Genomic DNA, 14,653 nt, shown 5'->3' with positions numbered 1-14,653 from the left:
ATGGGATGCATCCTAGGATTTTAAAGAAAAATAGCCATAGAGATGGTGGATACACTGTTGGTAGTCTTCCAAGACTCCTTAGATTCTGGAAAAATGCCAGAGGACTGGAAAAAAGTCAATGTAATGCCTTTATTCAAAAAGGGAAGGAAACAAAAAACAGCTAACTGCAAATTACATAGCTTAACATCTGTTAATTAGATAATATTAGAGTCTATGAACAGGATTAATGGCAGATCAATCAAAAATACTTAGTATAATCAGGCAGAGTCAACATGGCTTCACAGAAGAGGAAATCATGCCTGACAAATTTATTACAATTCTCTGGGAAGGTAACAAGCATAATAGATAAAGGGGGAGCATTACAAGTAATATACTTGGATTTCCAGAAGGCATTTCATGTTAGGCTACGAATCAGATAACAACCCATATTCACATGGACAGAAGATTGCTTAACTGATACAAAACAGAGTTAAGATAAGCGTGGCAACCTGTAACTTGTGGTGTGTCTCAGAGAACAGTGCTGGGAGTACAGTTATTTACAATACTCATTAATAACTTGGATGTCATCTGCAAACCTGGATGTAGCCAGGTTTGCAGATGACAAAAATAGTTGGGAATGTGGGATGGCACAAGGATTCCACAAAAGGGAGTAGACACTTTAAACGAGTGGCTAAAAACTTCGCAAATGAAATATTATATGGAAAAAAGTGAAGTTATACACATTGGCAAGAATAATACAGGAGTTAAATATACAAGGCAACCTCCATATCTGCGAGTCCAGTTTCCGCGGTTTTAGTTACCTGCAGTTTACCATGGCCCGAACATATTCTCGGGAATATTCAGGAACCAGGGACTGCTGGAAAGGTATGTTTCACATTTAAATGAATGGGTTCGCTCCTATCCGCGGTTTCGGGATGTAGGTCTTGGAACGTATCCACTGTGGGTAAAGGGGAACTATTGTACAACAAAGTTTGTTTTTACTGGCATCTTATGAACAGGCACTCTCAATAAACTGGCAAAAAGTATATATCACAAATACCGGAAGTTTACTGTAATATCACGATCTACCATGATGTCAAGTAATCAATGAGAAGGCTCTCTGCTGCTAAGTTTATTTAAGCAAAGCTGCATTATCATTTAAATGATTTATGCTGTAAATAAAGTATAACAGTGATGTGTACACCTCCTGTGTTATGTTTCTAATATTTACTGTGTGTGTTTCTACGTGATTATGTGGACCTCTTGATCAACTGGAATATTTCAGCAACCGGCATATTCCTAGTCTCATAGGTGTAGGTTAATAAAATGTTTGCTGTATTTTAATTGGAGAAAGACTGCAGAAAGCTGCAGCAGAGAGATTGGAAGTTATTTTGCATAAATCACAAAAAGCTAATAAACAAGTTCAGCAAGTAATAGGGAAAGCAAATGGTATATTGATCTTTACTTCAAGGGGAATGAAATATAAAAATAGAGAAATTTTGTTTAAACTATACATGGCATTAATTAGATCACACCTGGAACACTGAACAGTTTTAGGGCCCTTATCTAAGAGAAAATAAATTGGCATTGGAGGCAGTCCAGACAAGGTTCTGTGGGAGATTAACCTTCACAACTTTAATACTGTTCATAGATTGAAAAAAGCAGCAATAACTCTTGTCTGGAAGAAACAGTTAAGGGACAAGGACAAAGTGTTATTCAGGATTTGAAAACAATTAGCTATGTCTGGGAGAAGGAGGATTCAAAGCTACATCAACAAAACTGTTTTAACAATTACTTATTAAATGACTGCCATATGCCATAAGGACAAATGATTGCCCTGTCGAGGAATTTCACAGGAAAGCTGTGTCTTCAAATAGACAAGCCAATACTAAATGGAACAGAGTGTAAGGAACTTCTTCTGATAAGAAGGCAAGCTGCAGACTTGATTGTGTGAGAGGAATCGTCATTACAGTGGATGAAAGAATCTAAAGAAGCTAGCGCAGCATGATGGATCAGTGGTTAGCACTGCCGCCTCACAGTGCCAAGGACTCGGGTTTGATTCCACCCTTGGGCGACCGTCTCTGTGGAGTCTGCACGTTCCCATGTGTCTGCGTGGCTTTTCTCTGGGTGTTCTGGTTTCCTCCCACAATCCAAAGATGTGCAAGTTAGGTGGACTGGCCATGCTAAATTGCCCATGATGTCCAGGGATGCGCAGACTAAATAGATTAATAATGGGAAATGTAGGGTTAGATAGTGGGGTGAGTCTCTTTGGAGAGTCAGCGTGGACTTGATGGGCTGAATGACCTGCTTCCACACTGTAGGGATTCTAAAGGATGATAATAACGCCAAACCACAAACATGAAGGATGGAAAATTGTATAAGAATTCAATTCCAGGATTCCTCAGAAGCAAAATTCCAAAGAATATCACCACACAAGGATGGAACTTTAATCGTCGAAGAAAAGTTGAGGCATGAGGCTTAACACGGGTCTTATTTTGGTTGATATTTGCAACAGTTTAAATAATTGTTTCAGTATTTGATTGTCTGTGAGATTTCTTAATTAGTGGCCAAAATAAAGGTAGCTTGTGGTAATTCACCCACGAGGGTAACAGTTCACTAGGTTGATCCCAAGTATGAAGGGATTGTTTTGTGATGACAGATTGAGTAGATTGAGTTTCAACTTACTGGAGTTTAGAAACATGAGGCAACCTGATTGAAACATAGAAAATTCTTCAGAAGCTTGACAAGGTAAATGTGGAGACTCCCTTGTGGAAGAGGCTAGGATCAGGGCATAATCTCAAAACTAGGGGGTTGCCTAGCTAGGATAGACATGAGAAGGCAGTCATAGTAATCAATCCATGAAATTCTTTACCATAGAGGGTTGTAAAAGCTGGGTTGTGACACAAGAACAAGGCTTTCAGCCCTCCAAGTCTACACCCATCCAGATTCTCCATCTAAACCTATCACCCATTTGTGAAGGATCTGTGTCACTCTGTGTCATTCATGTATCTGTCGAGATACATCTTAAATGATGCTACAACCTTGGCTGGCAAGACATTCCAGGCACCCACCACCCTCTGCGTAAAGAAATTTCCACGCATTTCTCCCTTAAACTTTTCTCCTCTAACCTTGAACTCATGACCCCTAATAATTAAGTCCCCCACTCTGGGATAAAGCTTCTTGCTGTCCACCCTATCTATACCTCTCATGATATTGTAGACCTCAAATCAGATCCCCCCCTCAACCTCAGTTTTTCTAATGAAAATACTCCTAATCTACTCAACCGCTCTTCACAGCTATCACCCTCCGTACCAGGCCACATTCTCGTGAATCTCCTCTGCACCCACTCCAAAGCATCCCCATCATTCTGGTAATGCGGCAACCAGAATTGTACACAGTATTCCAAATGTGGCTGAACCAAAATCCTATACAACTGTAACATGACTCTTGTACTTAATACCCCGATGAAGGAAAGCATGTCACATGCCTTCTTGACCGCTCTATTGACCTGAATTGCCACCTTCAGGGTTCGGTGGACCTGAACACCCAGCTCTCTCTGTATATCAATCTTCACCAGGGCTTATCCATTTACCGCAGAGTTTACTCTTGAATTGGATCTTCCAAATTGGCATCACCTCGCATTTGCCTGGATTGAACTCCATCTTCTAGTTCTCCACCCAACTCTCCAATCTATCTATGTTCTGCTGCATTCTCTGACCATTGCCTTCACTATCTGCTGCTCCACAAATTTTAGTGTCAGCTGTAAATTTGCTATACCTTCCTCCAGATCATTTATATACATCACAAACAACAGTGGTCCCAACACAGATCCCTGTGGAACACCACTGGTCATAGTTCTCCATTTTGAGAAACTCCCTTCCACTGCTAATCTCTGTCTCCTGCTTTTCCAGCCAGCTCTCTATTATTCTAGCTGCTATACCCTGGACCCCATGTAACTTCATTTTCTCCATCAGCCTACCATGGGGAACCTTATCAAACACCTTGTTAAAGTCCATGTGTATGACATCTGCAGCCCTTCCCTCATTGATCAACTTTGTCACTTCCTCAAAGAATTCTATTCAGTTGGTAAGACATGACCTTCCCTGCTCAAAACCATGTTGCCTATCACTGATAAGCCAATTTTCTTCCAAATGTAAATAGGTCCTATCCCTCAGTATCTTCTCCAACAGCTTCCCTACCTCTGATGTTAGGCTTACTGATCTATAATTACCTGGATTATCACTTCTTAAACAGAGGGACAACATTAGCAATTCTCCAGTCCTCCGAGACCTCATCCATGTTCAAAGATGCTGCAAAGATATCTGTTAAGCTCCCAGCTATTTCCTCTCTCGTTTCCCTCAATAACCAGGGATAGATCCCATCTGGACCTGGGGACTTGTCTACTTTAATGCCTTTCGGAATACTCAACACTTTCTATCTCTTTATACTGGCTTGACCTAGAGTAATGAAATATCTGTCCCTAACCTCAAAATCCATCATGTCCCTCTCCTCGGTGAACACCGATTAAGAATCTCACCCATTTTCTCTGACTCCAAGCATAACTTTCCTCCTTTGTCCTTGAGTGGGCCAACCCTTTCTCCAGTTACTGTCTTGCTCCTTATATATGAATAAAAGGCTTTGGGATTTTCCTTAACCCTGTTTGCTAAAGATATTTCATGGCCCCAGCCCTCTAATTCCTCATTTCAGATTGGTCCTACTTTCCTGATATGCTTTCAAAGCTTAGTCTGTTTTCAGTCGCCTACACCTTATGTATTCTTTCTTTTTCCTCTTAACTAGCCTCACAATTTCACCTGTCATCCATGGTTCCGTAATCTTGTCATTTCTGTCCCTCATTTTCACAGGGACCTGTCTGTCTTGCACTCTTATCAACCTCCCTTTAAAAGCTTCCCGCATATCAAATGTAGATTTACCCTCAAAAGCTGCTCCCAATCCACATTCCCCAGCTCCTGTCAAATTTTGCTACAGTTGGTCTTCCCCAATTTAGCACGCCTCATTTAAGACGACTCATCTTTGTCCATGAGTATTCTAAAACTTACGGAATTACAATCAGTATTCTCAAGGTAATCCCCTACTGAAACTTCAACTACCGGGCCGGGCTCATTTCCCACCACCAGGTTCAGTATGGCCCCTTCCCAAGTAGGAAGTACATACTGCTGTATAAAATCCTCCAGGATGCTCCTTACAAATTCTGCTCCATCCAAACCTCTAACACTAAGTGAATCCCAGTCAGTGTTGGGAAAGTTAAAATCTCCTATCACCACCACCCTGTTGCTCCTACACATTTCCATAATATGTTTACATATTTGTACTGCTATCTCACACTTGCTGTTGGGAGGCAAACATTGTTACCACAACCTTCCTATTTCTGAGCTCTGCCCAAATTGCCTCATCACTTGAGTCGTCCATAGAGCCTTCCTTTGGCATAGCTGTTATGACTTTTCTGATCAGTAATGCAACTCCTCCATCCCTTTTATCTCCCCTCTTTCCTGCCTACAGCATCTATATCCTGGGATATTTAGTTGCCAGTCATGCTCCTTCTCAGTAATAGCAATAACATCATACTCCCAGGTACTAATCCGAGCACTAAGTTCATTTGCCTTACCTCCTGTACTTCTCGCATTAAAACTAATGTGCCTCAGACCACCTGTCACTTTGCGTTCATCATCTGCTCGCTGCCTACTCTTCCCGTTAGTCACGCTGACTTCATTATCTAGTTCCTTACACGCTTTAATTACTACCTCCTTATTATCTACTAACCTCCTCATTTGGTTCTCATTCTCTGCCCCATTAATTTAAACTCTCCCCAACAGTGTTAGCAAAAGCACCCTCTAGGACATTGAGGTCCTACTTTTTAACTTGACTCCTAACTCCCTAAATGCTGCCAGAAGGACCTCATCCCATTTTTTATGTATAGCACTGGTGCCTATATGCACACAACTGGCTGTTCACCCTCCCCCTTCAGAATTTTCTGCAGCCGATCTGAGACATCCCTGCATCTGGGAGGCAATATACCATTCCAGAGTCATATTTTTGGCCACAGAACCACCAATCTATTCCCCTTACAATTGAATCCCCTATGACTATAGCCTTTCCACTCTTTTACCCTTCTGTACAGCAGAGCAGTGCTGTGAACCTGGTTACTATTGTCTTCCTCTGGTGAGCCCTCTCCTCCAACAGTTATCCAAAACAGTATACCTGTTTTGGAGGAAGGTTACCATAGGGGACACCACTGCCTTCCTGCTCCTTGTCTGCCTTTTAGTCTGCCCTTCTTCCCTCAGCAATTCAAATCTGCGGTGTGACCAATTCACCGAACGTGCTATCCACGACTTCTTCAGCATCGGGGATGCACCAAGGTGAGTCATCAGCAGCTCCAGAGCCGTCATGTAATCTAACAAGAGCTGCAGCTGGACACACTTGCTGCATGTGAAGGAATCAGGGATTTCGGCCACGTCCCTGAGCTCCCACATTGAGCAAGAGGAGTATAACACGGGTTTGAGATCTCCTGCCATTTTTACTCTCAAGCTTAACTTAGTCCAACTATAATAACAAATAATAGATAAATGAAAAAAATAGATTTTTTTTTACCAATCACACGATAAAAAATAAATAGAAAATCCTTACCTTATCAACAAACTTTTCTTTTGGTTCGAGGAGGAGGGTGAGTGGGAGACACTACACGTGTCGTGTCTCGGGTTAAGCTGCTGCCCAAATATATCAGTTCACTCACCTTCCCAGTGCGCAATTCAACTGCTCCCACTCAGCTTCTCGCTTTCACCGCTCCATCTGCTGCTGAAAATGGAGGCTACTGATTCTCAAGGTAAGTCTTGTTAGACGGAAACTTACTTTCCTGGCAGCCCCCTGGTCCTCGCTCTCATTGCTCCTGCTGCTGCTCCAAAATGGAGGCTGCTGACACTCAAGCTAAGTCCTCTTTGAGGGAAACTTACCTTTCTGGCAGACCCCAGTCCTCGCTCTCACTGATCCCACTGCTACTGCAAAATGGAGCATTTACAAGCCTGAGAGAAGACCAATTTTCAATCAGTAAGGAAATAAGGGTTATGGGTAAAAAGCCAGAGATGAAGAGTATGAGATCTGCCATGATCCCAATGTATGGCAGAGCAGACTTGATGGCCTGAATGGCCTACTTTTGCTTTTGTATCTGATGATCTTGTAACTAGCTCTGGGGTTGATGGTACCTGTACAAGATAGACACTTTGCACATGGACAGAGCTGGGACAGAGTTTTTTACAGGCATTTTGCTAGTACCACTGGGCAGGTTTTAAACTAATGCCAAATGGCTATAGGTAAGGAAAGAATATTTGAGGTAATACCAGAGTGCAAAAAGTATCTGAGAGACACAGACAGTACAAAAATAGAGAATAGCATAAATCAATAGGTGGGGTCATACTGAAGGAGAAATTTAAACATTTTAAATCAGGCATTTGCGAATGCATGAAGTATATTTGTTAAGATTAGTAAGTCACGGGCACAGATTACCATATGGAATTATGGTATTGTGCCAGTAACAGACACTTGGCTGAAGGAAGGGCAGGACTAGGTGTTAAATATTCCTGGCTACATGTAGTTCAAGACAAGAAAGAAAGAAAATGGGTGGTTTGGTTGAGGTTTGCCTATGTATGCAGACAGGGCACTATGTACTTTAGGATGGCCTCAGTACCTAGAAAACAGCTACATAAGTGCAAAATTATTGTGTTTCCCCATTAGACAAGAATGTGGGCTGCAGGGTAAATGGTCTCTTTCAGTCTTCAGACTTGCAATTTTATATATGCTGAACGAAATAGAAATGTGGTTCGTGTATTAACTTTAATGCAAATTAAACACTTACCTGAATCAATCATACAAAATATGGCTGCAATTAACATAAAGAAAAAGGACAGCATTTGGAGCAACATAAAAACAGCAGTGAGCTCCACGTGTCGCTTGCGAACTACAAATAAAAACAAATGAATGTGAGATTGATTTCATATAACATTAATAAGTTGATGAGTTTTAGGAATGCTTTTACATTCAGAAGCTTGTGAAGTAATAGAATGCACAAAAAAAATCACTTTTTACCTCTGTAAAGCCTCAGGGCACAGAAGATTATAGGACAGCATGCAGCAAATGATGTAAATGTGCTAACCAAAGCCATGACAGATGTAACGAGAGATAACTTGTGAATAAACATCCATCCTAAAATAGAAAACTGATATTAATCTATTTGGACGTAAGTCATTGAATAATATGCCAGAGCCTAATGTAATATAAGCCAAAAGACACAGCTCTAAGACACTTCATTTCATTTTGCTGTTTAAAATATTTTCCTTGCCCTTTTATTTGATTGCTTATTATCATATCTGATACACCACATCATATTTCCTTCCAATTGTTCCACACAATCCTATTCCTCCCATCAATTCCTTTCCAGCCTTCATGGTATCAGTATTTCCAGAAAGAGAAAATTGTTATTCACTTCTCTCCTTTCTCTGTTTTCTCTTTCCACCAACTCCCCCATAATTATTGGTGGTCACATATCTGTCAAATGCTTCAACCCTCTACACACCACACATCTGTCAAATAAATCCACCAACAGACTTATTCCTTAAGATGACCAATCAAAACTTCGGAAAGGCTAAAGCAAAGTATTATTATTTTTCACTGTGTAATCTATACCATGGTAATATTCCACCATGTGTTGGCAGAAAAGAATATTCCAGTCCATTGATCTGAGTATCTACTGTGTAAAAGGAAATATTCTACAGTGCATTAATCTGTGTACGTGAGAATATTCTACAGTGTGCTGGTCTAGTTACAAGGGAACGTCTGCAGTATGTTGGACTGGGGCAAATGGATTGTCCTACAAGGTGTTAATGTGAATGCAAAGAAATATTCGAGCATCTTAGTCTAAGTACCATCTGGCCACAGGCCTGTTATGTTACATTGGTTTGCACTCGATATTCTCTCAAACTCACCTTGAGTTTGGAAATGATCTTTACTAACTACTACACTGAGATTCTAATGGAGGAAGTAGAAAAAATGAAAAATTTGCAAATTACTCAATAAGCTGAGTTCTCAGATTCAAAATCATAAAGATCTGGAACAAACTATTTAAGACAGTACTGGAAATCGATTGCATTATTAAGTTACAAGCAAGTTGGACATGTACTTGACATTATGAAACTCATATGATTCTGGACAAACTTTTTATCTCCTAAATTAATCTAATGAATCTTCCCTGAACTTCCTCCAGTGCAATTACATCCTTCTTCAAATAAAGGGTCCAAAACTGTTGACAGTACTCCAGATGCTGTCTCAATAATTTGTACAATTATGACACCACTTCCCTACTTTCATACTCCATTCCCTTTGCAATAAATGTCATAATTTCATTTTCCTTCCTTATTACATGCTTTACCCGCTGTATCTGCACACTGGCTTTCTGTAATTCATGTACGAAGACACTCAGATCCTTTTATAGTGAAAGACTCTGCGCGTTTCGCTCCATTTAGATATGTTGCATTTTTATTCTTCCATCCAAAATGAACGTCCCAATTGTCCATGTTAAAGTTCAAATTTCAACCCATTCATCTAACCTATCCATATCCATTTGTAATATTTCTTATTTCTTCATTGTAACTTACTTTCCCACCTGTTAGTGTCATCTGAAAATTTAGCTTCATTATACTCCATCCCTGCATCCAAGTCATTAACATAGTTTGGAACTATTTGGGGCCTAAACACTGAATCCTGAGGCACTCCACTAGTTATAGCTTGCTAACCAGAAAGAAAAATTATCCTGACTCTCTGCTTTCTCTTGGTTAGCTAATCCTCTATCCCGCTAATATGTAACACCCAGTGAGATCTTACTTTGTGTATCAACCTTTCACGCGACATCTTATCAAATACCCTCAGAAGTCCAGATATACTACATCGACAGGAGCCCCATTATTTACTTCACTTGTGACATCTTTGAAGAATTTTGGCAAATTAGGTGATCTACTATTCATAAAACCATGCTGACCCTAATAGACTGCTTTTTGACTTTACAGATGTTGTGTTATTATTTCCTTCATAATGGATTTCAACAATTTTCAGAACACATATGTTGAACTAACTGATCTACAGCTTCTTACCTTCTGCCTCTCTCCTTTTTTGAATAAGAGCACTTCATTTGCATTTTTACAATCTACTGAAACCCTTGAAAAATCCAGGGAATTTTGAAATATTACAACCAATGCATCTACTATCTCTGCTGCCTCAAGGACTCTAAGACCCGAAGATGTAGGTCCTGGGGACTTGTGTGTCATTATTCACAATAGTTTGTACAGTACTTTTTCCCCAGTGATAGCAATTGTTTAATTTGCTTCTTTTCTATAGCTCTGCAATATCTAAAACTATTGGGATAGGTTCAACGTCCTCCTCTGTGAGAACGAAGGCAAAATGTTGACTTCATTTTTCCTGCTATTTCCATAATCCCGAATATCAATTCCCAATCTCATTTTCGAAGGGACCAACACTTACTTTAGCTACTGTCTTCCTTTTACATACTTATACCATCTTTTGCTATCTTATTATATTTTGTGCTCATCTTCCTTCATAATTAACCTTTGTTCTTTTTATTATCATTTAATTCACCTTTTTTGTCTTTAATAGTCTCTCAATCCTCCAGCCTGCCATGACCTTCACTTTTGTCCTTGTGTTATCTTCAACTTCCTTGCTCAGCCACGGTTGTTTTCTCCCTCTCTTACAATCCTTCTCCCTCTCTGGAATATATTTTAGTTGGAAGGAATTGAATATCTCCTTTCATATCTGCCATTGTTCATCAACTGTCTTACCTTCTAGGCTTTCCATCCTGCAAAATGTGGTGGCATAGGTTTGGATGGCCAAACAGCCTGTTCTTCTTTGTATTCTTCTTTGTTCAGTCCACTAGGGTCAAATCTGTCTTCATGCCTATGTAATTACCTTTGTTAAACACCAGAATATGATCTGACACTCTACGCTCTCATCTTCAAACTTAATTTGAAATCCCAGCTTGCTGTGATCACTCTTCCTTTATGATGAGATAACTGATTATTCACATCCAATTTTGAAATATTAATCCAAAATAGTTCACACCCTGATTAGTTCACCAACAAGTTGCTTCATGAAATAATCTCTAATATTTTCTATGAACTCTCCCTCACTTCTATCTGTCAATTTAATTAATCAATCTATATGCATTTTAAAATCATCCACAATTATTGTCATACCTTTCTTACAAGCCTCCAGTATTTTCTGTTTTATAGTGTGTCTTACTGTAGGACTACAGTTCAGGGACCTATAGGTTACACCCATGAGGAACTTCTATCCTTTGCTATTTCATATTTCTGCAGATGAATACTGGGGTCCCCAATAAAATTAAATTTTCCTCGTATTTACTGTATAAGATGAGATTTCATTTAACATCTATCATAGCAGTATTCAACTTTCCAAAATTCTCGCATACGAAAACAAAAGAATTACAAAACATGGACGTCATGCTACCTGACGAACAACATTAAATATTTCACCGTCTGGGAATTTGTCTTGCAAACATTTCGTCCCCTGTCTAGGTGACATCCTCAGTGCTTGGGAGCCTCCTGTGAAGCGCTTCTGTGCTGTTTTCTCCGGTATTTATAGTGGCCTGTCTCTGCCGCTTCCGGTTGTCAGTTTGAGCTGTTCACTGCAGTGGCTGGTATATTGGGTCCAGGTCGATGTGTTTGTTGATAGAGTCTGTGGATGAGTGCCATGCCTCTAGGAATTCCCTGGCTGTTCTCTGTTTGGCTTGCCCTATAATGGTAGTGTTGTCCCAGTCGAATTCATGTTGCTTGTCGTCTGTGTGTGTGGCTACTAAGGATAGCTGGTCGTGTCGTTTCATGGCTAGTTGGTGTTCGTGTATACGGATCGTTAACTGTCTTCCTGTTTGTCCGATGTAGTGTTTTCTGCAGTCCTTGCATGGGATTTTGTACACTACATTAGTTTTGCTCATGTTGGGTATCGGGTCCTTTGTTCTGGTGAGTTGTTGTCTGAGCATGGCTGTTGGTTTGTGTGCTGTTATGAGTCCTAGTGGTTGCAGTAGTCTGGCTGTCAGTTCAGAAATGCTCCTGATGTATGGAAGTGTGGCTAGTCCTTTGGGTTGCGGCATGACCTCATTCCGTGGTCAACCCCCTGAAGAAGGAGCAGTGCTCCGAAAGCTAGTACTTCCAAATAAACCCATTGGACTATCATATGGTATTGTGTGATTTTTAACTTTGTACACCCTAGTCCAACACCGGCACCTTCAAATCATTTTTAAATGACATCACCAACCCAAGGAAACCCAAACATAGAAATAGAAAGCAGTCTACACCACCAGTGCTTCATCCAGAAGCTTACCACTGCTATTCTAACAGTTGTGTACATCCTGCCACAAGCAAAGGTTGAGGAAGCTCTGGATGTGCTGTACTCCACCACAAATAGTGGTGGAGACACGCACCAGCCGGTTTCATAACAGTTTCTATCCTACTGTTGTTAGAATACTGAATGGACTCACAAACTCTTAACATTTGACTGTAGCTGTGTTTTTGTTTTTGCCGCTGTTTACCTATTATTTACTATCTATGATACTTGACTACGTGAACTGTCTGTATTGTTTGTAAGACAAAGTTTTTCACTGTGCCTTGTACACGTGACAATAAATTCAATTCAATTCACCTGAAGATGTCATCCAGTATGGTGACGAAATGTCTGAAAATGAACCTTCCAGCTCAGTGAGCAAACCAACATCCAGAACTTCAATCTGAGCTACAAATCTTCTCAAAACATGATGTTAGCATCATCACATATGGTTGTGGACTTCCTTCATCTAAATAAAGAATGTACCTAAACTGCTGCCTCTTAACAAAAGAATAATCCAGCAGGAAATTACTTACAAATTGATAAATGCACACATTAGGTACCTGTGATCGTAAACCCCGTAAATGAACAGTACCCAGACTGATTCTACAAGACCAGTAGCCTCGACAGCAATGACTGCATACATTCAACATCCAAACTTAACGAGTCCTCGGTATAACATAATTTTCATTTTATGTTTTGTATTCACTTGGATGATCTTTTTGGATATCTAATCTCAATAAAGAAGGGGAGGCAGTTTCTCTCTCTTCCCTGGGTTCGTGACAGTTTAACTGTATCCCACCTGGACCAGAATGAATTGGGCAGCCTTGCCCAGAGTCTGGTTGTAAGAAAGCCAATAACATTTCCAATTACTTGGCTTTCATTCATTCTTGCAACATGGCTTAAAAAGTCATTAATCCATCGCTGTAAGATCCACTTAAACAAACAAGGATATCATGACATGTGACTGCACTGGCCTTGAAATCTCCATCATGTAATCAATATTCCCTTGAAGCTCTATGTGTGCGCAGCCACGCAAAAACTGACAAGTTATCAATCGCACAAACAGTTCAAAACAGTCTCTTTAGAGATATTTCACATGTGAATAATTTAAAACAAAAATACTATACCACATGTTTAAAAAAACAGGATACATAACAAAAATGAACAGTAAATGTGAATTAAGACAGTTATAAAACATACCATCAATAACGAGCAAATGGGAGTTGTCTTTCTGGCTGACCTTGTTTCTAATCACACAAGTATAGAGCTTACAATTCATTAAGTGTTGGATGTTAATTATCAGTGTCCTGTTATGATTTGACATTTCGTAAATTTCATCATTTTGAAGTGCGCCACCTTCTTGAAGCCACCAGATTGCATTTACTTCTCCATACTTCACAAAGCAATTAAGATGAACAACTCTCAATTCATGAATTATATCGAAAATTATCAACGGCTGTGGCAAAATTTCTGTTGAAATAGAAAAATCATATCAGGGTGATCCATGAACTTGTTTTGTTTGATTTTAAACTGTATTATGACAAATGAGAAGCAGAATTCAATTAATAAACAAGAAGGTTATTGAAAGTACACCTAAAATTGACAACGTTAACATAGGTGACAAAGGAAAGTTACAAGAAAACATTGATAGGTGACATAAATTGAATCTGGAAACATTCTATTAGAATACAGCCCAAGAATTTTAATAATTCTGGAAAATGGATGCATGGGTCTTGTTGCACAATAAGCTCTGAAGGCAGCACATACAACACAGTGGCATAATGGATTGTCATTGAATTTGTAATCCAGACACCAGTGTAATGCTACAGCGACAGGGATAAATTTCCACCACAGCAAATGTCAAATTGGAACTCAATAAATCTCTAATTAAAAGCCAGTATAACAGTAACTATGAAATTACTGTTAGGGAAAAAAAAATCTGGTTCATAATGTCTTAAATGCCATCCTCACCTGGTCAAGCCTGCATACGACTCCATATCTGCAACAATGTGGTTGCCCAGACCATATGATGTAGGAACAGAAGGAGGCCATGCAATCTACCATTCAATAAAATCATGACTAATCTGATAATCTTCAACTCTATTTTATTGCCTTTTCCCAATAACCTCGATTCTCTTACTAATTAGTAATCTGTCTCTCCCAGCCCTGAACATACTTATTGGTCAAGCTTCAACAGGCCACTGCGACAAAGAATTCCCCAGATTCATACCTTCTACAAGAAAGAATTTCTCATCTTCTG

The sequence above is a fragment of the Chiloscyllium punctatum genome, chromosome 41 (assembly GCF_047496795.1).
Source record: "Chiloscyllium punctatum isolate Juve2018m chromosome 41, sChiPun1.3, whole genome shotgun sequence".
Classification (NCBI taxonomy): Eukaryota; Metazoa; Chordata; class Chondrichthyes; order Orectolobiformes; family Hemiscylliidae; genus Chiloscyllium; species Chiloscyllium punctatum.
This window is presented reverse-complemented; position numbering follows the sequence as displayed.